The sequence below is a fragment of the Patagioenas fasciata genome, chromosome 5 (assembly GCF_037038585.1).
Source record: "Patagioenas fasciata isolate bPatFas1 chromosome 5, bPatFas1.hap1, whole genome shotgun sequence".
Taxonomy (NCBI): Eukaryota; Metazoa; Chordata; class Aves; order Columbiformes; family Columbidae; genus Patagioenas; species Patagioenas fasciata.
Window position 1 is genome coordinate 10,242,506 of NC_092524.1, and position 24,926 is coordinate 10,267,431.

Genomic DNA, 24,926 nt, shown 5'->3' on the forward strand with positions numbered 1-24,926 from the left:
AAATCTGGCAATCACAGGGTTCATACCATCCTGTTGCCTGCATGACAATTCCCGTCCTTCATCACTAAACCCCCCGGATGCTCATCTTGCAAAGCACAGGTACAAGTATTTCAAATGAATGACAATACATAGTTTTCCAAGCAGCTGTGTGCAGCATATACATAAACTACTGATCAGAAATTCTGATCAGAAATACCGATGCATTTCTGAACAGCGAGTTCCAAAATTCAAAAAACAAAACCAACTAATGGTGTTGTATTTATACCACTGGAAACTGTAACTCTAAAGTCCAATGCTTTTTGAGGAAAAAAACTCTCTAGAACAATTATTATACTGTGCAGGTTACAGTGAGTAGTTTAAAATTATTACTTCTAACAGGGGTGCTAAAAGCTCTATTACAAGTTCCCCAGTTTCCATATAGTCTGCATCTTCAAAACCAAGTGTAGATGGTTAAGCCACAGTCATTAGGGATTAATGTTATGTATAAACAAGATTTTAAAACCTAACTCTTGTTTAGACTTGTTACAAGAAAGAACATTTTCAGCTCTGTTGTAGTAGATTAGAAACACAATATAAACAACAGCAGAAAGTTTATGCTGATGTTTTCCTCAATTAGGATCACTAGAGCAAAGGAAAAAAGTATATCATGAGGATAACATCAGCCAGCGAGCACCTCTTAAGAAAAGGCACCTGGCAATTAAATTCAAAAAACGTTCAAAAATATTGTCAGTGAAAACAATTAAAAGGACAAACTCCAAGATCTTTGAAAACCCTGTTTTTGTTTTCATATAAGGGACACTCCTAGTTTCAAGCTCACAAATCAGAACAGCTGAGATATAAAAGTTAATCACAGAACAGGCGGCGGGTTGGTTGGTTTTTTTATCAGCACAAGATTTTCTGTTTTCAATAGGAAGTTATGACATTGGGCCAGACTCATTCAGAGAGCAAGTAATATCCTATTTACCGTTACCGAAATCACATCCAGCAGGGAGGCAGCAGTGCCAGGCGCAGTGAGCAGGGTCAGGCAACAGGAGAGGATGATGGAGAGGGAGCTCCAGGACCGTTCTCGCCTGGCTGCCAGTGGGAGCTTGGACATCCCGTCCCTCTCACAGCCCCGTGTCCCCCTCTCCGCTCCTCAACCCCAGGTCACAGGGAAAACTTCAATGGCACAGCTGTGTCTGCGAGGAGCATGAAAAAATACATATCTGCTAGCAGACAGAGATACGTCAGCAAAATCCCTGGTATAAAGGCAGCTATGCCAACAAAACTGAGCCAGGTTTGGCAGCAGTGGTTCCCCTAGTGCCACTTTCCCTTTGTATGCATGGAGACATAATTGTGGAGGTAAATACACCATGAAAAAAAAATAAACACAGGAGCCAAGAAAAAGCAGACTCTTAGTCAGCAATCATGGAAATATTGCTGGTTCATGACACTTTGAGAATAGGGATAATCTGGAAGGATGAGTAGCGAGATGAGCTAGGAACTGAGACAGCAACACAAGACTACCAAGGCCTCCAGCAGTGCCTGAGGAGGTGCCACCACACTTCCAGGCAGCTGGTGGCCCCAACCAGGGAGCACAGGACAGAGGGGGCCACCAGCCTTGGTGCCTTCCAGCTGTCTCCAGCAGGGAGCCACCCCATGCCCAGAGCCAGCCTGTCCCCTCACTGTGGCCACTCTTGACCCAGAGGGGCTACGGAGCAGCAAGAAGTGACAAGTGACAAGCTCTGCAGCTGCTCACACCAAGAGCTGCCCTAAGTCACCAGAATGGGCCTTGCAGTGAAGGACCAGACAACAGCAGATGCCAAAATAAAACTGTCGTTTGTTTCCCCTCAGGATTTCTGTGAGAAAGCAAATTAATTTTTGTTTAGGACTTTTTAAAGCAAATATAAGGAATGATGGCTGGGCTGAAGCAAATTGCCCAGAATATATCCCGGGGGAAGCACGGCACCAATGTCAGCTTTCACAGAATACATGCCAAAAATCTCAGAGTGCATTTCAAATTGCCTTTCCAAGTGTGGATCTCTGGTTATACGTCTTCTCTCCAGTACGTTTCCCTGTCCTTATTGGGGCTAAGGCAATTACCCAAGAGCTGAACAGGAGGAAGAAACACTCAGCACAAGGTCGGCAAGACCCCAAAGGCTCCAGGCCACAATAACTCATTTGGCAGAGCTCCCCTCATCTCTAGACATCAAATGTCCAGATCAGTAACCAGGATTAATCCACTCAAAACACAGACAGTATTGCAATACCAATCGTCAAAGAAATAACACGTTCTGGGTAATACCTTCATATGTATACACACATGCTTTTAGCAATCAACACATTCCGTTGCTATAATTTTTGTAATGCAAGCTAGCAGACAATACTTCCTGCAGCTTACAGGGGTACTAATGCTATCAGTCACACTGAAATTTACGGGAACCACCAGTAAGTTAAAGAGCCAAAAAAAACTCCACAGCAGCTTTGAGTTGTGAACCATAGGTTCCTTGGTTAGAGTCATGTCAACTCACCACTGAATACCAGCCACTGAACGGCAGGGAGAACTGAGAAGCCGCACCCAGGCAAGTCGGCCAGAGGGTGGTGGAAGACCAAAAAATGCAAGTTAAACACCAAACTCTGTTCCAGGGAACATCTATGTCAGAAGATAAAACCCAAAGCAAACTACTGGGATTGCTTTATCTGTTTGCTTTCTTTCTGTCCTTGTAAACTGGACCCATAATTAGCAGAAAAGACTAGAAAAGACATCACTTCTGAAAGTAGAAATGGTATTTTTGGAAGAAAATGTGCAGGACAATTTCTACCCTCTCTCAGCCTTGACTTCCCAAAAATGAAGAAAAACAAAGTATAAAAACCCAAATAAAGATGCCAGGAGGGTTACAAAAACATCATCCATTTCTGCTGCAGAAAAATCCTCTTGGTCAAACAACAAAATACATCTTGAAACATTATTTTTGGGAAATCCATCAGAAAAAAAATACAGTGGGAATAAAATGTTCGGAAGCAGCCCCTCCAAAAATACCCCCTGAGAGCAGAACATCATTAACCAATCATAGGAGAGATGACAAATGCATCACTGTTTTCACAAGGCAAGCTGAGATATAGTCAGAATTAAATAGTGATTCATCTTCTCCAGCATAGAAATGTTTACTAGAAAATGTGAAACACCAAAAAAAATCACTTCTTACTAGTAATTGTTCATCACAAAGCCTGAGGTTTAAATTCTCTGTGTTAGTGACGTCAATAATACTGAAGGTCAGAGGTGGATGCACCTTCTCATATTTAAGTCTTTATGCAACACTGGTGGTTTGCCTCCAATCACCTATCAAGCAGAATGACCTACACTGAAATACATAGATGATGTTATTATCCGGCTCTTCATTAGTCATTCTTTGATTTGGGAAACTTATTTATAACTGTACTTCACTGCATGGGCAGACTGTAGGAACACAGGCACTTCTGAAGTACCAAGGCAAAGAACAACATCAACTTTTTTTCTAAAAGATTACTTTGCACACTGTCATCTAGTCTTAACATTCACTTCACTGTACACAAGATCTAAGATTTCTTAATGAAAGAATTCATCTGTGGGAGGCTATGACCAACATTAACACGTACATATCTGAAAGTCAACGTGCTTTTAAAGAGCTGTACAAGTACAAAAACACAGCAGGGATGTTAAGACATATCCAGAAAGTCTTATGACAGTGTTACTGCTTTATTCCCATATAGTAACATGAGGTTACATGTACCAGCTACAACTGTTTGGGGATCCTGAAATGACGCCATGCGGTGACAACATGTTGCTTATTTAAGCATAATGCCCGCAGTACCAGGCATCACATTTCTTCCCCTTCCTACAGCTGCAGCAAGACAGAACTAAAGCTGCTTTGGTGCCTCAACTCTCAAACAGCCTCTGATTTTCAGAGAGAGAAGATTAACTGGTTCTGGGTTTGCAGAGCGCCTGGTATGCAAGGTCCTGATTAAGAGCTGGCTCTCTTGGTAATTTAGGAAGGAAAGAGGTTTGTGGAAATATCTTGCTTGGGGCAGTTCAGCTTTGCTTTAATGCAGCTGAGTCTCTGCCAGCCAGTGGGATGCCCCTCGGGGCTGCCAGCCCCCCAGGTTGTACCCTGGCCCCAGCCCCCCAGGCTGCCCACTGTCCCTGCAGGGTCCCCAAGGCTGAGCTTGCACAGCCCGACTCCCTGAGTGCTGTGCCTGCCCTGCAAAGAGCAGAACTGGGGAATGGGAACTGCCAGGGGGGTTTAAAATGCTAAGGAATACTGAACGTTTTTACTCAACTTCTGATCAGAAGAAAACCCAAATTCCATTCATCCAATGTGCTTACATAAAGCAAACCAACTGAATATATGAAGATGTATTTTGTTATTACAGTTCTTTCATAAAGTTCAAACAATTTTAATATCCCCTAACTTGGACCAAGAAGGAAAACAGAGAATTGACCATCAAAAGAAGGATGAAGAGAAAAAACTCTGAACGCAAGCTATTAATCAGGGAAATATTGTTAAGCCCATCACTTTACATATATTATTTCTAAGAAAAGTTTTGTTACTGAGCCCAAGACATTATATTGGCTTGGACTTCTCTCCAGTTTTACATTTGCACAGGTTTCTCCCTTTCTTCTGCATACAGGTAAACAGCATTGCTTTTATTTCACGGAAATGTGCAACCAGATCTTTATCACCACTCCAAGTTTTCAAGCTTTAGTTTAACAGGAGTAAATAGCTAATGTCCTAATGCAGTGGCTGTATTACTACTGTGATTAAGTACTAACACAACCAGTGCCCCAAGATGCACAGAGCAGCACAGGCTTTGTTGTTGCATCTTTCAAAAGTACAACATCCCTGGAGCTCACTGCATGAGGTTGCAAGTGTCCATAAATCCACAAAAACAGCCCGGGCATCAGCAGGGAGGTGTCTGGTAAAGGGCAGATGCAGAGGGCAGACCCGTGTTCGGACCAGACCAAATTCTGCCATTCTCTCTGTCACAGCACAGTGACAGATGCTGGTTTGGGATGAGCAGCTGAAGAATCCTCATGCAACACCATTCACTGCTCTGTGGCAAAGAAAACCCGATTTGGCAGAAACATCGCTAAAGATCACATAGTATCTTTCAACTTTGTAAAGCACTGGGGTGACGGGAGAGAATATAAAAAGGGACTTTAGGAGGTACTGCTGGATGCTTTTTGTGCCTCAGCTTTTATTTCCAGTTGGGACTTTTTAAAATTTCTTTTAAAGATACCTGATATTTTTTTTCTCCCCTCAAACAGTTACTTGGAACTGCTACTTGGATTACCAGAGAGATAAACTGCATGAAGCAAAGAAAAGCAATTATATTTTCTAAAGTAAAAGTTGAACTATGATGCAATATTTCCCCCTCTCAATTTTGAACTGAAGTTAAAAACAGGTTATTCAGTACACGCTGCACCACAGGCATGCGATCGCAATTGAATTTCAGGTATTGTGCAGTTATCGCAAGGAGAAAAGAAAAAAAAGGAAGAAAAAGAGGCATACACCAGAAGTTTTGGGCAGTTGACACACCAGGTCCAAACAGATTTAAAGGGAACTTATATCGGCTCTGGAAGCAAAATTCTCAAGGAGTAGTGCTCCCTTTTGCATGCAAGTCACACTACAGCCAGGTACTACTGAAAAGAAAACTCTCAAACCAACAGCCAAAGCAAAAAAAGAAACTAAAAAAACAAAAAGCACAGCAGCATGAAAAAAGGCTCATATGCCAGTCAAGAGATTTCCATAATGCATTTCTAAATTAGAAATCCTTATGAACGGAACCTATGAAACTCTGCAACAGTCACAGAATCAGTCCATTTATTTAAGGTACCACATGGGAGTTTTTACCTCCACTCTCATTCCTGCCAAGCACAAATCACAACGAAATACATTCAGTTCAAATACTCCAGAACCCCCTCTGCATGCAGCATGCACTATCATAGCAAAGGCTTTGAACTCCCCTGTCTTCGGTGGCGTTTGTGGTGCCTGGTGCAGCTAGGCAGGATGAGAGGGCTGTCAGACCTCATGTTTTATCAAAGCTAGACTGAGCTTGACGCCTCCATTAATGCTATCAGTTTTGGGGAATTCCTTTCAAATGAGGTCCATCAGACATACTGCTGTCTGTATCTAGGGAAAATGGGCTTCCTTCTAGCCAGATTAACCTGCTGCCTTGAACTGCCACATTTAAAACCACACACACGCACATCCAAGGATATATTAGTGATTTGGCTTGTGAGTACACATCCCAGGGCTCCTGCTGCCACTGATGATGTGAAGCCTTTAATGAAAAACTCTTTTGTCATAGACCATATGATGGTTTATCTACGCTCGATGATCCAAAGACCTCCTCACCCCACCACATACGGCTGGGGCTCTTCCACCTCTGCCCATTGCTGACCACCGGTCCTGCCAGTGGACAGGATCAGTGTTCTGCTTCTGCAGGAGCAACACAAGCACACGGAGAAAAATCCAAAAGGCTTAGCAACAAAGTGTTAGCGTATCAGATGCCTAACGCAGCAATGACACCCAGAACAGTTTATTCCTAGCTTTCTGTGATTGACGTGATAGAATTCTTCAATCATTAGCTTATTTCTTTGACTGTAACAAAAGATGCCATATGTCTGCATAAAGGAAGGAGACTAAAAAAATCGTAAAAAGTTGTAAGATGCAGATGTTGAGTTGCACAAGTGGCCATTACAGTCTCTCCTATTGTTACCCTAGGATGTACACATGAAACACCACTTTGACTACATGAACCAGGTCTAAGAGAGATTACTAGGAAAAAAAGTGCAGAAGGTAGCATTTCATTGGATTCAAAATATCCAGTGCATCAACTACTTATGAATCAACTTTTACAGAGCATATTTCTCCAAGGCATCTTGGCAGGCAGCGTATGGCAACACACGAACACTTCACCTTGGTATTTTCAGGTCAGACAATATCCTGCACGGGCCAGTGCGATATCAGGCAGAAAGCACCCTCTTTTCTAAAACCAGCAGCAGGCAGCTTTGCTCAGGCCCCTCACAGCCCAGCTTCTTGCAGCTGCACACACTCGGTTACCCCTTTTACCTCACAGCAGAGCTTTACTGGCATGGGCACTCCGGAGTAACCACGTCTCCCAGTGCTCCGGCAGAGCTCTGTTAATCATCAGCAGGTTAAAAGGTCAGATCAGTAAATCCAGTTAAGGCATACACCCAACAGACAGGGGCAAGGATCTCAACCGAGGACGTTCAGCACAGCCACCACTAACGTGATGCCACTTCTCTCGATCTATGAGGCGCTACCTTCACAGAGCAAAGAGTACACCCAGGCCCTGACAGGGCGCTGGAGCCTCATGGGCACAGACACTTCATGTGTTAACAAGTACAATAAATTCAACGTGCTTATATTTGCCAGGCAGAAAACCCAGATTATTAGCAACAGTTACCAACACAATAACCACAGGAGTTCCCAAACGGATTCCTCTACATTCTCACTGACATCCTATTTTTCTGACTCCCCTGAGGTTGCACACCAGTGCAACTTGCAGCTTAAAGCTAAAAAGTTTACTGCTGGAATTTCAATCAAAAGCGAAAGGATCATAATCAAGAATACAGGCTTAGAGGAGAGAAAAAACACAGGTAATGGCAAAAAAACTGAATGAGCAACTAAGAAAAAAGAACCTTTGGCCTGCATCTCACTGCCACTTTGACACTTTCTTACAGAAGTTCATGACAGTTCTGTGACACTGACCGCAACCTTCAAGTCACAATATATTGAGTGAAATTTTTAAACATACTATACAAGGAAACGGTTGAGCAGTTTCCACCTCCCCTTAGCCTTGGCAAGGTTATCATTACACTGTGTCACCGCTGTAAAACAAATCCATCATCTACAATTGCAGCACAGAGAAGATGGCTCTGCTGCAAGCAGGGGAGGGCCGGCACCGCTGGGTGTGCCAGGCGAAACTCAGCAGCATCGCCGCACATGACTAAGCATGTATTTGGGTACGTCAATACCCAACCACCGACTCGAAAATAAAGGTCACTTCTTCTTATCTCCCCCCTCCCAACAACCTGTGAAAATTGCAAGAGCCAGAACATTGCAAATGAAGTATAAGAAGCCTTAACAAGAAAAACACAGCACACCACAAGATTGAAACAACTGCTTGCACAGGATAGTGACTGTTAATATCCTGTTTAAGATTAAAATGTATCAGGTAAAAAAAATATTAGAAGTTAGGATCCTATTTCTAAAAATAGAAAGGTGACTACAGATATACTTGACAGAGACTACTCATGTAAGTACTTATTTACTGTAAGGTAAATAAGTATTCAATGTAAATGTTGCCTTTTTTGCTTAATTCTAATTGTGACAGGTAACACTTGTGTTGCCAATACTAGTCTCCAGTGCCTGAGTCTAGAACAATCAATTAATTTTCATTTTAAATTTCCCAGACCTGGTATAAAAGAGAAAAGCTCGCTCTCTTCTGGATATCGTCCCCCAGGAAAGCAGAATAATCATTAAAATCATACTTGAATCATCAGCCAAAGGAAGAAAACACTGTTTGGCTTCACTTCCTCTTCCAAAATTAAAATGCACACTAATTTCAATCCTGCATCTGGCATAATATCCCAGCAAAATATTAGACAACAGATGAAACCCACAAGGAAAGTAGAAAATTTGGATTCAAAATACAAACTGCTTCTTAGGATGACAAGGGTGTATTTTTCTCATTAGCGCAACAGTCATTAAAAATAGATGCAATGAAGGCTTCCATGAACTCACCAGAAGTACTGATCACAACCTTACAAAGTCTGTTGATACCTAGTAGGAAAGTTAGATAAAGTAATGAAGTAATTTTTTTTTCTACTTTGTAGAAGTACCAATTATTCTCTCTCATGCACATTTTCAATAAACTTTGCATAAAGGTTAGCATATATATTACAGGACAGCCAATTAGGCAGGCAGATATGGGAAGCCTTGTCATTCTTTGCTTGTCTGTATGTTACTTCAGTAGAGCAAATAAAACTGGAAAGTAGTGGTTAACAGTCTCTTTGTGCACTACAACTATCAGAGAGAAAAACCTGTAATATATCTGCATCAGTATTTGCTTCTAAATTAAATCTTGTATGCAAATGCAGACTTGCTCCACTGTACATGCCATTCATTTATTTATCTTAGAAATCAGTGAACTAGAAGTAACATAAATAATTATACAGCTATTTTCTAGAAGCTGGTGTTTGTAGTTATACTGGCTTGCGATTTCAAACAACCGAGATCACCTTAGGAACATGTATCCTGTTAAGTTCTCGGTCAGTTACATCAGTTGAACATTTTACTTGTCAGAGAACCCACAAAATTTTACCTCAGGGGTCAAAAAAGTTTCATACTGACATCGCTTTGTAGAACTACCTGCTTTACCTGACCACCTGAAGGATACATACAAACACCCCGTTAGAAAAAGCTGAGTCAAGAAACTCTGTCAAACACAGTGTTAAGTCATTTGTGTATTTTATTGAATGGCAGGCTGAACCTTGGACTTACCTTTGTGGGAGGAAAGCGTTGTGAACAACACACAAAAATGTCTCACCTTGCTTTGAAATAGCTGTGCAATTCCTTTTGTTCTGTATTAATGCATGATAAACATAAAATAAATGGGAGAGAAACGTTTTGACTCTATAACTGAGCTTGAAGATGCTTCTACTTGCAAGTTACTAATAACATCAATCCATTCATTAAGTCAGGTAGTAGCTAAAGAAGCAGCTTTGTACAGGTTTTATGGTATATATTTAAATGCATGCACAAAGAAGGCCTTAAGATATTCTTAAGCTTCTGCATTTGTCATTAAAAAAGCACTAGAAATAGAATAGCACAGAGCTCTCTACTTGCATGCATTCAGGAAACAATCACAACTCCCTCCTCAGTAAAAAATAAAATGGAGATAAAGAAAACAACCCTGCCCTTCGCATTTTTGCATAGGAAAGTGTAAGATAAAGACCTCGTGGATCCCTTTTCCCACATAAATAAATACACAGAGGAAAACTCCCAGATTCCCAGATCAGAAGGCAACTCGAGCAGAAACCTTCTCCTCCAAGGAGGGGGCCAGGACCCACCTCTGCCACCGCCCCCCCCCCCCAGCTCTGCGAGCTCCCGGCACACAGCACAGCTCCTCCTCCTCTCCAGCCAGCACCCCTGCTCCCATCTCCCCAAACCAGCCCCCTGGCAGGGCTGTGGAGCCCCAGGGTACCCTAACCCCGCGCCGAGGCATCGAGCTGCCCAACCGCCCCAGGCCGGCGTCCTGCCGAGCGCACCTCCAGGAGAAAGGAGCTCCCAAAGGAATTAAGCCATTCCCCTCTGTATGTCCTTCTATATTTATCTTGAAAATTGGTACGTGAAGCATTCATTAAAATTACTCCGCAGAGGATACTAAAGGCAATTTTTTTTCCCCCGCAACACGCACAAAGCAGGTTGGCCTGGCACACATTTAACCTACTTTCCTGCCTGCTTATCTAAGCATCAAAGTTACAAATAAGATGCGGCTGACCTGTAGTGCTGGTTGTGTCTTACTGTACCGTACAGAGCAGCTCTGCAGAATGTGCTGGGGAGTATCACATTACTCATCACCCCTCTGCTGCGGTTTCAGCTCAGATACCTACTCCCAAATATATACCAGGTACCCAGGACAGGACCCAGCGCTTCATTAAATATTTGGCACATTGTCTCAAATTACCTTTGACACACAGGGTTATTTATACATCACGGCACACTGCATGCCACTGTGACAAGGCAGCATCACACAATACCGCGTGTCAGGAATGCAGGCAACAGATTTAAACCAATCCCCGCTTCACGACACTTTTACTAGGAAGCAGGTCACAAACTGAGTAATATCCGTTTTATGCACTGAAAAATGTATGCTATTCATTTCCAGGAAATCAAATCAACCACCCCTAAGCCTTCTTCCCTCTCACATACGTCCCTCATCAGAACAAGAGAAAGATTGTTTCTTTTGTCTTAACAGATGCCATGTTGTGATGTATTTTGTTCTTTAGGCAAGTCTTATTCTTCCTAATGCATTTGCTAGGACACCAAATATTGACTTGGTGCAAGGGCAGCGTTTCAGAGAGTAATTACAGCAAGACATATTTGGTTACATCCACCAAATTTGGGTTTGAACATGCACCAATAGTTCATATTTATGGAGCTAGCTTCCAAGCCTTAAACTTGTACACATTTCTGATACTCATTCAACTTCATTAATGTTCTGAACACAAATACTGTACAGAGGAGTATCAGCTGTTACTTAAAAAAAACCTCAAACATAGATAGAAACGGGAGGAACATATAAGATGCATTCATCTTACGTAGGAAAGCTCTGCAATCTGAAAAATGGCTCTTTGACATTATTTTTCTTCTGTCCCTACAGCCGTACAATTACTTAAACAATTTTCTGAACTGACAGAAACAGTTGGTTGCACAGGTGGCAACCACCGGAATCCTTAGCACCCAGCGAAAGGGGAAAACCAAACACTGGGCAGAAAGCTAGGAGTTTGGATCTGAAAGAGAACTCATTCATATAAATTATCCAAACCCAAATATCACATTTCATCAGCAGTTCCTTCAGTCCAGCTAGGATGGAAATCAGACCTGGTGAAGTTCTCTTCTCAGGATGCTGCCTCCTTTACAACCTCTAACAGGAGAAAACCAAAGGAGATTCAAGTGTACAAGTATATACTGTGCCAGATCCACAGCTGGGTTGAAGTGACAATATTATTTTAAATAAGTAAATAACCAGCACTAACTATACACTCACTATCACAAAGCCAAACCCAAGTACTTCCTGCAATAGAAGCCCAGAATTTTCTCCTAATCAGTTCAGATTGCTATTTAAAATTATTCCCCAGCTCAGCACAAGGTGACACAGCATAAAGAAAAATCCATAGCAAACAGCCTGATAACAAGCATATACAACAGATTGATCCTGTACGAAAAGAAGCTGATCTCACGAGTAAGCAGAAACCAAAAACTACCCAATATCTTCTAAAGTTCATGAAGGGCAATGCTTAACCAGAGTTTTTTCAGCTGGAAACGGTGGTGGCAGAGAACAGTGTGTTGCATTATGTATTTCTCTCCTGCTTCTAGCAACTGCCTTCAGATACTGCACTTGTTTCTGTAAATCCTTCTGTGCTGCTCCCTGTGCCTGCGAGTTTAGAGGCCAAGGGTATTGCACATCCCTAACACCACTAACAGATGGGACTTACCTCCACTGATAACACAGATTATAGTTATTGCGATATACTCTCATCCGATTACATGCAGAGAAGAATTCTACAATCTGCCAAACCCAAGTCTTCTCAAAGAGAGGGGAAAATGCTCCAGCTCTGGTCCTGCTTCCTCCACCTTCTGCCTTTTTTTTAACCTGTTAATAATGTCTTTCCTGGATTCCATCATATATGATTTGGACATGATAGACTAGAAAAAACATCTTTGAAGATTTAAAAGCCTTCCAATTGTTTTTGGGGTTGCGTATTCAGGTAAGAAAATGACAAAATATGTTATCTGAATCAAGTAGTATTTTGATGCACGCGGTCTTTCAAAAGTAACACTATATTAAAAAACAAACAAAACCCACATAAAATATGCAGAAGAGTCAAGGTAAGTAACTGAATTACCAAAGACTACTTGTGTAAAGTTGATTATAAAGCATCCCCGCATATTCCCAACAAAAACATCTCACATGGTTTTGGAGGTTCTATTTTGATGCTCAACTATAGCAGTTGCACAGAACAGCAGTCTACACTGGCAATAAGCTACAAGCTTAAAAGGTCTGAGAAGGATTTATTGCGAACTAACAGATCTAAAGAACCTGTTTTTTAAGAAGCCAAAGCTCCATAACATATACTTAAAAAGCCAGGCACAGTAATTTTAAAAAGTGAATTGGTAACATCCATTTGGCTGAAGGCAAGTGGAGAAACTGCTGGAGTTATTTGTTCAGACCAATGTAGATGAGATGCCAGTGACAAGAACAAAAGTTTAATCCACGTATTACCATCGCATAATTCAAGGAACTGTCTGCCTGAAGGGCTTAGGCCCCAAATATGATGCTTTAGGAAACCAGTTAACGAAATACAGCAAAATGTCCAAAAGCGACAGGTAGGTGATCTCTGAACTCATGGGATGACTCCAGAATTACTCCCTCCTTACCAGCTCTTACTATCACAATTCTAGAAGGAAAAAAACAGTAAGAAATGAACTCAAGTTTTGACTTTCCTCCTAGTTACATCAGTGCTACTGGGACACTGAAATAAAAACAATCAGAACTTGAACTGAACATAAGCTGGGGGCAGTAGTGTCTATCGGAATTTGTGTTGTGATAGGGTCTACCTTTCCCAACAAAGAATTTGGATTCTCTTCCTCCTTTCCCCATGCAGTAAATGGCCCACAAAAATTTGGTAAGGATAATAAAAAAATACTCAGACCAAAGCCCTCACTGAACAGCAGTCCAGAGAAGGAAGATGGGCTGACAGCATATGCAGCTCAGATTTAAGAACAGTCAGAATATTTTTCCTTTCATGGAACTAAGAGTCTAAATATGATGAAAGATCATTTTGGGGAAGTTTTTACTTGCTGTAAAAGTAACTATGCATAGATGAAAGAGCTATTCTTAGTCATCTTCTCCATGTCAAAAATAAACCCAGCAATTTCCAGAATGTGTCACAATACAATATTAACTGTGTATCTGCACAGTCACTGAATCAGTGGACACTTAATAGCCTTAATTTAGAGTATCTTTATTTGCTGGAACCAGTCTAATGTACCGTGCTGGAATACCACGAACTACTAATACCACTTCTGAAGGAGCCAATTTGCAGCATAAACACCTCTAAAACTGGTCCTAGTGATGAGCAGAGCAAACAGTGTGACGTCCCTTAGCAGCTGGGGCACAGACACCGAGCAGAGGCTGCCTTCTTCAAATTAGTGGACTCCTCGCACAGAAAGGGCTTGAAAAGAATAGGTACATCAAAGAAACAATTTGCTCACATACAAAATGCACACACTAGATGTATATTATACAGGCACACACGTATTACACAGATTTGTGCATGCCAGGGTGCCTGTACAGCTGTACAGAGCAACCCCTCAGCCTTTCCTGCAGGTTATCGGCTCTGGGTACAACACATGAGCAAGCTGAGAAAACAGAACTGTACGGGGAGGCAGACCTCAATTTCAGTCATCTCAAATTGTCTTTATCTTTAAGGAAATCAAAACACACCATGCCCCAAAAAAGCAAAGTCTTTTCCACTAGAAAACAGTATTTTTCTGCTGATGCCAGGGGAATCAAACCAAGATGAAGGACTCCTGAGGAACAGCCACGTTACCAAGGACTCACAACAAACGTTACCGACGCATTGAAGAGTCCCAATGGGAAATATATAGCATTTCAAAGTTTTCCCTTGAGTTTTCAAGATATTAATTATAAAATACCAGAGCAGTGAGACAGCTGGAGCAGATACAAGGTACATGCTAAAAGAGGTGAAAGACTTAAGGCGTACCCAAGGAGAAACTGGATAGCAATCACCTCTCTTGTTTTATGGTTTCTTACAGTTAAAGAATATCTCCAGCCAAAAAGCAGTCACTCTTATCTCCATAAGGAATGAGACACAGACACCAGACAAAAAGAAAAAAAAAAACAACAAAACCTCTGCTTCAGAATATCTTTGAAAAAAAAAATACATATATATATCTTTTCAGATCATACTTACTTCAAGATTCTAGACAAAACTGAAGGAAACCTGAACTCACAAACAGCAGTGCAACCACCACCCCGGTATCAGGGATATTTTACTGCTGTGCATCCTTAGGGCACTACTAAGACAACTAAGAACAACAGTAAAAAGAAAGAAATTCAGAGTTTCAGAGACACTTCTCATTTCTGTAGTTTGCTAAGAATTCACTTAGTTTTACTGACAGAGCAGGAAAAGTCAACTCATTTTCTGCAGGCCACATGGCAAGAGGAATTTGAATGGAGCATCCTTCAGTTTCCCATCGGAACTTCGTTTCTCCACCACACAGTATAAGCTGCATCTCCAGTATCTTTTTCTAGTACTAAGAAAAGAACAGCACTAACCAACGTCAAGCAGTATGTTAAAAACTGAACTTGTCAGGTATTAACTTGACGGGTCTGTTTAATGTGGGGGATAATAAATGTTTTGCAGAAGTAATCTCGAAAAGGAGAAATTAATAAAAATGCATGAGTCGAATGTGCTGGTACCTGGCTGGTCAGCCCAGTCCTGACGCAGCTTCCCAGCCCTGCAGTATGGAGAAACCAAGGTGGAGGAGAAGGACTGAGAATTTCCCAACCCAGGGCTTTAGCTGAAAAAGACCATTACGCCTGTGCCGTAAGTAGGTGTGTCCATTCGCACCAGCCCATTTCTGGAATACTGGTGTCTTCTGGAGTACGTGACCCCATCACCCCGGTCCTTCGCTGCTGCCACGGCAGGCTCTGCTGTCTGCCCCAGGGGGAGCCCGCAGCCATAGGCAGGAGGTGGGGCAAGATTCAGCTCAGGGAAATGGCTAATTACTGCTTTGGGCAGCAAGGAAAATGGGTATGATGATAAGTAAAGCACTTTGATTTTAAATGCGGCTTGTATTTTCAAGCAGAGAATTGTTTTCTAGTTTCTAAAGAAGTGAAACTTGACAAAAACTGAGACTGAACATAAGATTTAGTCTGAGTAAGACTAACATCAAGGACGCATCCAGTCACCGTAGTCCCAATTCTTAAAATGTTTACTGACCTCATAATACAGAGAAAAAACTGTGTCATATCTCTAAAGTTAGGAGCAAAAGTTTGCTCATGCTTCAGTACGTTATTTTAGAAGCACATTTTTCATATTTATCCTCCGGAAAGCATAAACCCCACTGTATTTAAAGGAATACCCAGATACTTCAAACTAAGCACACATGGACATACACATATTTAGAGTGCTTGTGTAAATGATAGCAGATACAAACCCCAGTTTGGTCATTGGCTAATCTGTTTACCACCCATGTAACATAATTAGCAACCAACATAGAGTGGTGAAATGAGGCAAGCAAGATGCCCTCTTTTCTCCCAGATCAAGGCACTTCATGAACATCAATTAGATGTTAATATCCCTGGGAGGCAAGCGTGACAAGTCTTATTAAGCCATTTTAAAGATTAGGACACTGAGTCACCAAGAGATTAAGAACTTCCTCAAAACCAACAGCAGAGTCAGAGAGGGGGCAAACTACACCCAGCTGGGCCTGCCAGCACCCGACTCCACTGCTCCACCTATTATAAAATTTAGAGTCTTTAAGGCAAAGAAAAAAAAAGTCCACACTCATTTGAAGTTTCCTGGCCATGCCAACACACCTCGGTTTTGACCTGCACGGATCATCTTTAGACACAAGAACGCAGTTTGGTTTCCACGCTCAGATCGCATTTTGGCTCAAAGTCCCAGCAAGGTTGCCAATTGTAAACAGTTTTTAAAGTCGAGAGACCTCCAGATCTTTTCCGATAAGCTTGAGAACTTAAAACTTTTTGATAGTGGTTCAACCCTATGAGCCTAGAGGCAAATAAATCTACAATCATCAGTCCTCAAGCCAACCCACGGCCAACTATCTGAATTCAAGTCACATGCTGAATTTACACATTAAAAAACGTAGTGAACATGACAAGACAATTACTATCACAGGTTAACACATACTTCAAAGCACAAAGAAAAACCCAACAGATGCCATATTCAATTAGCCCAAAAGGTGAGCAGAGAAGGATGTTACGCGATTAACACACTCATTAAGACGCGTCCGAACTAATAGCCTCCTGTTGTAAGGCATTTTACTATTTCAATCGCAGGGTACTTACGAAGCTAAAGATTATTTTTACTTCTTCAGCGTCGCCGTCCGACACAGCAGGAAACCGAGTGCGAAGAGCTACCCCTCGGTACCACAAACGCGCAGGTTCACCCCTCAGCTGGGAAAGCACCACGGCCGGCAAAACCCCAACTCGCCCGGCACAGCCCAGCAAGTGCCGCACGTCCCGCCGGCACCGGCCGCTCAGCCCTGCCCGGCACAGAGCGGCCCCGAGCGCCGCCACCCGCGGCGGGGCCGCCCGGCTCCGGGTGCCCCCACCCGCGGCGGGACCCTCCGGCCCCGACCGCCGCCCCCCGCCCCTAGTCCCGCTCCCACCGCACCTGCTGCGCCCGCCGCAGCGCCTCCCGGTCCGCGGACCCACCGGTGGCGGCGGCGCCGCTCCACATGCTGCCCGCGGCTGGCGCGGCTCGGGGCGGGGCCCCAGTACCGGGGCGGGCCGAGGCGGGCGGGCCGGCCGCCCCAACCCCGAGGCGGCCGCCGCGGAGCAAGGTGCATTCCCCCACCGCCCCGACTCGTGGGGTTCCCACATGCCACACTCTCTCGCAGCTTTTCGGGACCGGCCCCGCAGTCCCGCACCCCCGGCGGGAGACAGGGGCTCACCTGCTGGGCCGGGTCCGGTCCCGAGCGGCGTCCCCCTCTGCTGCTCCCCACGAAGACACCGTCGGGGCGAGGGAGATGCCACCTGTAAATTGGGGAAGTGGGGGTGTGTGTGCGTGTGTCAGTGTCAGCGCATCCGGCAGAGCGCGAAACGGGGAACTCGGAAGCGGCTCCTTTCGTCTGTGTAGGTTCTGTATTTGAGGAAGCTTAAAGGTTGTCATATATTTAAGAGATTTAAGAAGATTTAGGTCAGCAAGCAAATGGAAAACTACTGGAAAGGTAGTTCGAGGTTGATAGGTAATGTAACTAAGAGCACTTGCACTCCAGCTCCTTGACATTTAATGACAATAACATCTCACTAGCGCTCGAAGTGAAATGTTATGAAAAAAAGAAAGAGCAAAGAACAGCCATTAGGATTCACATGAACTACTGCAAGAGGGAGAGTGAAATAGTCCACAGCTAAAGCTGCTATCCACTAACCTAAAGGTTTGATAAAACGCTCAGCTCGCCTAATTTTAGGTAACTTAAAACATTCATAAATATTTTTACTTACACCACACAGATGCTATACCTTAAATAACCTTGAAGAAGGCTGCAGCAAGACCCCAGTCTGCCATGACATGAGCTATCTGACCTTTTGCACACTTGCCAGTTCTGAGCCAAATTTAAAGCTGCTTTGGAAAATAGGGAGAGAAAACAAGTGCAAATGTGGCCCTAGTTATCTATGCACAGCTGAATGTAACACAATCTCTAATGAGCCAAGCATTTAGCCAACTCTAAAATAATTTGTTTGCCACAAGGTAGACAGTTTTTTTGTGGAAAATACCTGTTATTTGGCTTGAAAATTGTCTCCTAGCTTCTTGCATCATGCTTGCTGAACCTAAGTTCTACTCAATCAATAACTTATGAATTGCAGTGTGTTTATATCCTTATTTATTTTGGGGAGATTAAACGTACTTTTCCCTCAAGGTGATAAAAGCTAGAATATAGAAATAAGGGTGTGTACTGTTTCCCTGCTATCTAAAAGACTACATCTTCTTTAGCAGCCTTCAGGAAGGCAAGAACAAGGAATGAAAGAATGCTGTTGGCAAACTCCCAGCAAAAGTGATCTGTAGTTAGCAAAGGGGGATGTGTGTATGAAAGAAATAATATCTATATGATTTGTACAAAGTAGCATTGAGAGCTACATGAAAGCAAGATTCCTCCACAGAGAACCCAGAAAATACAAAGTCAAAAAGAATTTAACCCCTCCTGGGAAATATTCCAGAACTTCCTTCTTTAGGAAAGATGCTTACAGCCTCCCATGTATCTCTTCACCTTTACCAGCTGTCCTCTTCTCTCCATCCCTCTCAAAAAAAGTTAATTAGTCCATAAAAAGACAACCCTTTCCTCCCAAGTCCTTCCGAAATTTCTGTGCACTCTCTGTAAAAGGGATTCATGTCAGGGGTTGCATGAAGGCCACCAGCTCCGTACTAATAACTATAACTAATACATTTACTGATTGTCCTTAAATATTTGAGCTTTGAAACAGCCAAAAGATGAATGTTTAGCTCACATTCACTAATCTTAACTGTTATCATAACCATCTTTAAAAATTACATTTCATTAGATGTTACTTAACCAGAATTAAGAAATTCTTTATTCAGAGTCACACCTCTCTCCAAAGGAAAACATAACTAAGATACAGTTTAATCACTCTGGGCTAAGATGAACACACTTCAGTAGAGATTAGATTAATAAACGCTAACCAAGAAGCACAAATTTGGCAATAGATGTGGCTCTGTGGCTACCCCAGCCCACCCTCCCTTATGTGAAGCGTGGGAAACACAACCATGAAGGGAAACAGCGACTTCCCTGGGTGCTGTGCAGCCTCCCATTCTAGTGACACCACCTTCCCAACCCATTATTTTTAACAGTGCAGCTGCTTTGTAAACTTTTTTTGTTTGGTCCTAGTCTTTTCTACCCCATTGAAAGGATAGGGAAAAAAAGAATAAGAATAGCCCTTATGAAAAACAATCCAGCCTTATCAATTAGTATAAAGCCATGCCTGCTAACTCCACTGTGGGATGTTCATCCCCTCACAGTGGCTGATTATGTAAAGCACCCCCTTTCCTGACATGTGCGAGCCTATCTATTCAAATTCTTGTAAATGTAATACTATCTACATAGCCAACACAATAAAATCTCTTCTTGTGATATTTAAACAACCTGTCTGATCTTTTTGGATTAATTGTGGATTTCTTGAAAGTCAACTGAACTTTGTTACACAAAAGAGATGATATGGTTGTTATGGGTCTCAGGAGACCATCCTCAACTCCCTCCTCCTCCTCCGTTCATCTCCTTTATGACTTTGAGAAGTCGCACATACATGGTTGTGTATCAGTTTGTGACCTATAGGGTGAAGGTAACAAGACTTCCTTACTTCATGGGGGTTTATGAGAGCGAAACCCTCATATGAGAGTAACACCTTGACATTCTACTACATCCCACAAAGGCCATTAGAGGTAGCATAGGTATTTTCCTGCTCTTGGTTTGAAGTTTGTTATCATAGTCATCTCTGGTGAGAATCAGTGGTTAAATGCAAATTTTCATATTCTCTTCCTTGGGTAATGTGGGTTTTTTTGTTTAAAATGAACATATAAAGCCACTAGAGTGGTTCTTTTAAAGGATTTTCGCTTTATAGATTGAGGAAAAGAAAATAGATCTAAGGAAAGGAAGCTGAATTCTTTATGTGGGAGCATATAATTTTCCTGGGGCCTGGAATAGCTGGATTTTCTTACCACATGTGCAGGAAATAGCCCTTCCTACCCGATCCTGAATGTAACAGATAATACCCTTGGCATATAGTTGAACTATTCTAGTGTGAGACACCTTCTAAGCAAGATTTCTGTTCTAGTTTCTAAACACATTAACAGATTTATACATGCCTCTTGAGGAACAGTTCAAAACACTTTGTTTCATTGGTAAATAATGAATATTTAAACTATTCCACAGGATCTTTGTTTCTTAATTAAAAAACACACCTAGCTAATTTTCTAGCCCTATTCCCATAGATGACTTCAAGTTGATTTGTTAGGGAAGTTTGGAGATGGGCCCTTCATCACCCTGCATTCCTCACATTAGCATTTTCTCACAGCCTCACTGCTGCAGTTGCAGCAATGGAGCTCTCCCACCTCAGCACAGAACTGCCAGGATTTCTATTTGCCCTGTGTTGCCTTTATAATTTAAGAGGCCAACCCCTAGCAAACTATCTCACAGCACACCTGGCCAGTAACACATCCCCAGGTTGGTAACATTAGTTCTTCTTCCTTTAACACAAATATTCTGTTGTTTGGGTTTGGGTGGGCTTTTTTGGTTTGTTGTTGTTTGTTTGCTTTCCCCACATGTCAAAATTTTCTCTGATATTTTGAAAAAAGAGGGAGATAAGATTTGTCTGATGCAGGTTGCTGACACTAATCTAGGAAATTTCACTCTTTGGCTCACATGTCATTGCTGGTTAAATCTCCCTGAAGCTAAAAAGGATTTTACTGATGTGAAATTTCTAATAATACATCAAAGCAAGCACAGGATGATCTCTTGCTCCCAGTTTTATTCGATGTTAACTGATGTATTTCCTAGGACACTTTGCTAACTGCAATCCTATACAGAGATTATCCAACTAGCCAGCACCAGCCTCTTCAAAATTTTCATCTCACAAATCCAAAAATTCATTTGTGGAAGGCAGATGAGCCTCACACTCTCTAGGATAATCCTCAGTATGCCATAAAATTATAATCCTGTATTTATTCCTACAGCAGAGTCACATCTCAGTGTCATTTCACTTCATGTAAGGAATAGTGTCAGATTCGGTGATATTGTAATTACAAATCATGGAAATACTTTTAGAGTTCTGAAAAGCAACAACCAGAACCTTAAGAAGTTTGAAACTTCTCTCGGAGCACATATCATTTTGTAAGGTATGTTTGAATTTTGAGATTTGACAGATAATCAAATAAGGTGGACATTATGAAAGGTAGAATAAATCATTATTATACATAGTTGCACTTTTTTCTGTCCTTGTTAAAGTCAGTCTTTCAGTCAGCTGTTAAAAGGTTTAGTCTTCTGCAGGCATATATTTGGATATTTTTCCTAAGGAATATAGTAATTATTGCACTAAAAGTCTTCATTTTATTAATGTTGAGTCCTCCATGCCCAAGGGCTTTATTCCACAGATAATTTATATTTTCATTTCTGATATTTGAGTTTGTGTGCTTAGATACAGTTTTGATTCTGCTTTGATTTGCAGGACTCACTACTGTGAGAAACTCATATGAGAGAATATCAAAGGCATAGAGCTATTAATACTTCTCCTGTTGAAATAAATGTCAACGTCTCACTGACTTCAGAGAGAAAAGGACCAAGTAATTAAACATCGTTTTGCATGGATTCCAATAGGCTTTGGATCAGGCCTTATTTTCCCAGCTCATACTTGCAGCTTTGCTGCTTTGGATTCTGCTGACAAACGACTCTGTAAAACTAACCGACCAAGCTCAACAAAGCTGATAAGATTTCCTTCCTGCACTGCTGTGCTAACACCTTCCCTGAAAATGTACGGAGTTTGGTCAGCCTTGATTTCAGATTAAGACTTCGCAGAACAAAATGAAGCTTAAATGTCAGCTAAAGCGCTAAAGAAATTTAAGTTATCACGCAGTCTTTCAAGCCAAATGATTCCAGGCTGCACACAGCTGGTAAATAGATTCTGCTTTGTTAGGGCGCTAAAACATCTGCACGAGCTGGTAACTGTCAGCTGCTTAAAGGATGTCACATTGCAAAATAGCTGGCTCGGTTGTTTCAGATGATATCAGGAGAAAAATGTAGTGATCTGTGATAGAGATGATGGGGAAATTTTCTGAAAAAAAAAATAACCAAACAACATAGAAGACTTGTGTACTTAGCACACACCTGCATGAAAATAATTCCTAGAATGTGACTGTCAGTGAATAAAGGGAATCTCCTGCAAATACGTGCTTAACACAAATTAACCATTCTGCATGTGTTGCCAGCAAGAACCTGAGGTTATTTCTTGTCTGTGGGAAACCTGTCAGAGACAAAGATCACTTTCCAGATGCTTTGATGTTAGCGTAGTATATCTTAGCAAAGACTTTATTTAATTAAATGTTATTTATGTTTGGAGGGTGTTACTGAACAAAGACTTTCCTGAGTGTCATTACTGGAAGAAAGACACACAGTTTGAACTAGTGAGGACCATCATGGTAAATCTGGGTGCAGAGATAGTCTCTGGTGATATTCTAGGGAAATTACTGTTTCTCAGACATACTTGCCTAGCTCAAGGATGAAACCACAGCACTTCTAAGTGCCACGCTTCCAGTTTCACAGATTCTCATTCTTCATTTTTAAGTTAAACACTTCTAGTCAGTCTGTGCTATTGTAATTGTTTCTTTAATGAATACGACTCCATAAGTGTGAGCAAACCCATGTTAGAAGTTTAATGCTAATTCTCTTTCTTCTTATTCTCAGGGAAGGAGGAACTTTCTTTGGCAATGCCAGAGTTTACTTTGGGAGCCTCCAGTAACCGATCATTTACTGTGCTGCATTACGCTGTATTAGAGAAGGGATGAGCTCGCTTCTCATGCTTGGCCAGGGAGAAATGGCGAGGAAGAAGTTGAAGTCTTTTTAAAAAATCATCTAACACAAATATTTCTAACTTGCTCTATGGAGATAATAGAAAACAATCAGCAACTGCTGGGTATCAGTTTTGTCTGTTATATATTATTGTCTGTCTTGACAGCATAAAATAAATACATTCTATGTATTCAACCCCCCTTTGTTTAAAAAAAATAAGGTTGCTAAGAAACAAGCGTTATGCACGTTTAACGCCATTTACAATCAGCATTTATATAAAAACATGAAACTTAGCCACGATGCACTTGAAGACCACTACAGTGCAGCCAAAATGCAAACTCCTGGTCTGAGCAAAGAAGAAGAAATGTGAATTTTACTGCCATGCCGTAATTAGGACTCTGGCCAATGTATAATTACAACTTCTAAAGTTCCTTTCCGTGTTCTGGATTCTGTAGGAAATGTCAATTACCGTCATTGTCATTCTTACTTTCACATTAACTCTTTCTTCAAAATAATGTTGATACAGATTTCCAAAGGATGCTGTCAATAAGAGTGGAATGCCTAAGGAGCATAAGGTTGTGCATGTGCAAGAAAAGTACTGATGCATATAAAAATTTGATTTACCTGTAAGTTTGCATTTCAGTCTGATATTTGCTTATGTAAACTTTGTTCAAAGATACTCAGTTGTTGTCATGGGTCAGGAGGTAAGTGGTTATACTCAATGAAACATGAATATTGACATTTTTCATTACTATGCTTATTGGTAAGAAAGAGAATTTCATCCAGCCTCCTATCTCTCACCGGAGTCAACTCTATGCTCATTTAAATCAAGAACCAAGTTTTCTTCTGACCTCAGTCAAATGCAGAAACAAAGAAACCCCAAACAGCCTGAGATATCTGTTAAAAGCAAGGATTCTGCAGTCCTCACCACAGCAACGCAACTGCTAAATATAAGGACATTCTTGCATTGATACCATACCCACAGTACAGACACAAAAGAGACTTTTTCCCAGAGTTGGTGTTATAAAGTTGCAAGTTACAGGTCTCTAATCACCACTACCTTAAAAAAAATTATCCTCAAAAGACCAGACTTCCCTTCTTCCTGGGTAAAAATTACAACAATGTTCTCAAACTGCTACTCAGGAATATGTTCTTGAAAGTTTAATTGCTTTTTAACTACCCACTGCAACTTCAGTTTGCTTTGTTTTTCTTTTTCATTTTATATCCAGCTACAGCAGTACTGAAGATTTTTCTTTCTTATCTGATCACAAAAAAAAAAAAAAAAAAGCAGCTTATACCTGTTTCTACCCTTTCATCCCTGGTTTCTTAAATGGGGCCTAAAGCCATTTACTTCTTTAAACTTACGTGATAGTTAAGTTGTTCAAACTTAGCCAACTTCAGTTTTCCCAGTTAAACTGGCCCCCTTCCAGCACTGTCAGTTTTCCATAAACCCCCTGGGAAGAGTGCAGCCTGACTGATGCCTCAGCTCCCAGGGGAGCTCAGCATTGCCACGCACAGACACCACTGCTATCGAAACCCATCTGCCGAACACAAAGTGGGTCACGGGGACACAAATCTCTTCAGCACTGCTTATGAGAGGGGAGACAAGTGCCACAGCCCACCTGGCACAGCAAAACAAGTTTTACGGCACACACTTGACACGTTGAGACCATATGGGAAATAAAGTCATGGTCGTTCTCCCTGCCATGAACTTTGGAGATTTCAAAGATGTCACAGGTAATTCAGCCCCCATTGCTGCCTCCCCCAAGATGTCAGGCTCTGCAGCACCACAGTTCCTACCACCATTTG

General features: G+C 41.8%; 1 protein-coding gene across 16 annotated transcripts in view; it reads right to left on the reverse strand.

The window, feature by feature from the left end:
* MICAL2 (microtubule associated monooxygenase, calponin and LIM domain containing 2) overlaps window positions 1-17,521 on the reverse strand; it is a 132,903-nt gene extending 115,382 nt beyond the window's left edge. For 10 of the 16 annotated variants that reach the window (XR_011739267.1, XM_065838296.2, XM_065838295.2 and 7 more), the window contains exon 1: window positions 17,219-17,313. The gene's annotated coding sequence lies outside the window, so the exon portion shown is untranslated. Of the gene's footprint in view, window positions 1-8,789; window positions 8,813-10,548; window positions 10,634-16,890; window positions 17,126-17,218; window positions 17,326-17,498 lie in introns of those variants that run through there. The other 6 variants (XM_071808893.1, XM_071808890.1, XM_071808888.1 and 3 more) reach the window with 6 other exon arrangements.
* Window positions 17,522-24,926: the final 7,405 nt, after the last annotated feature.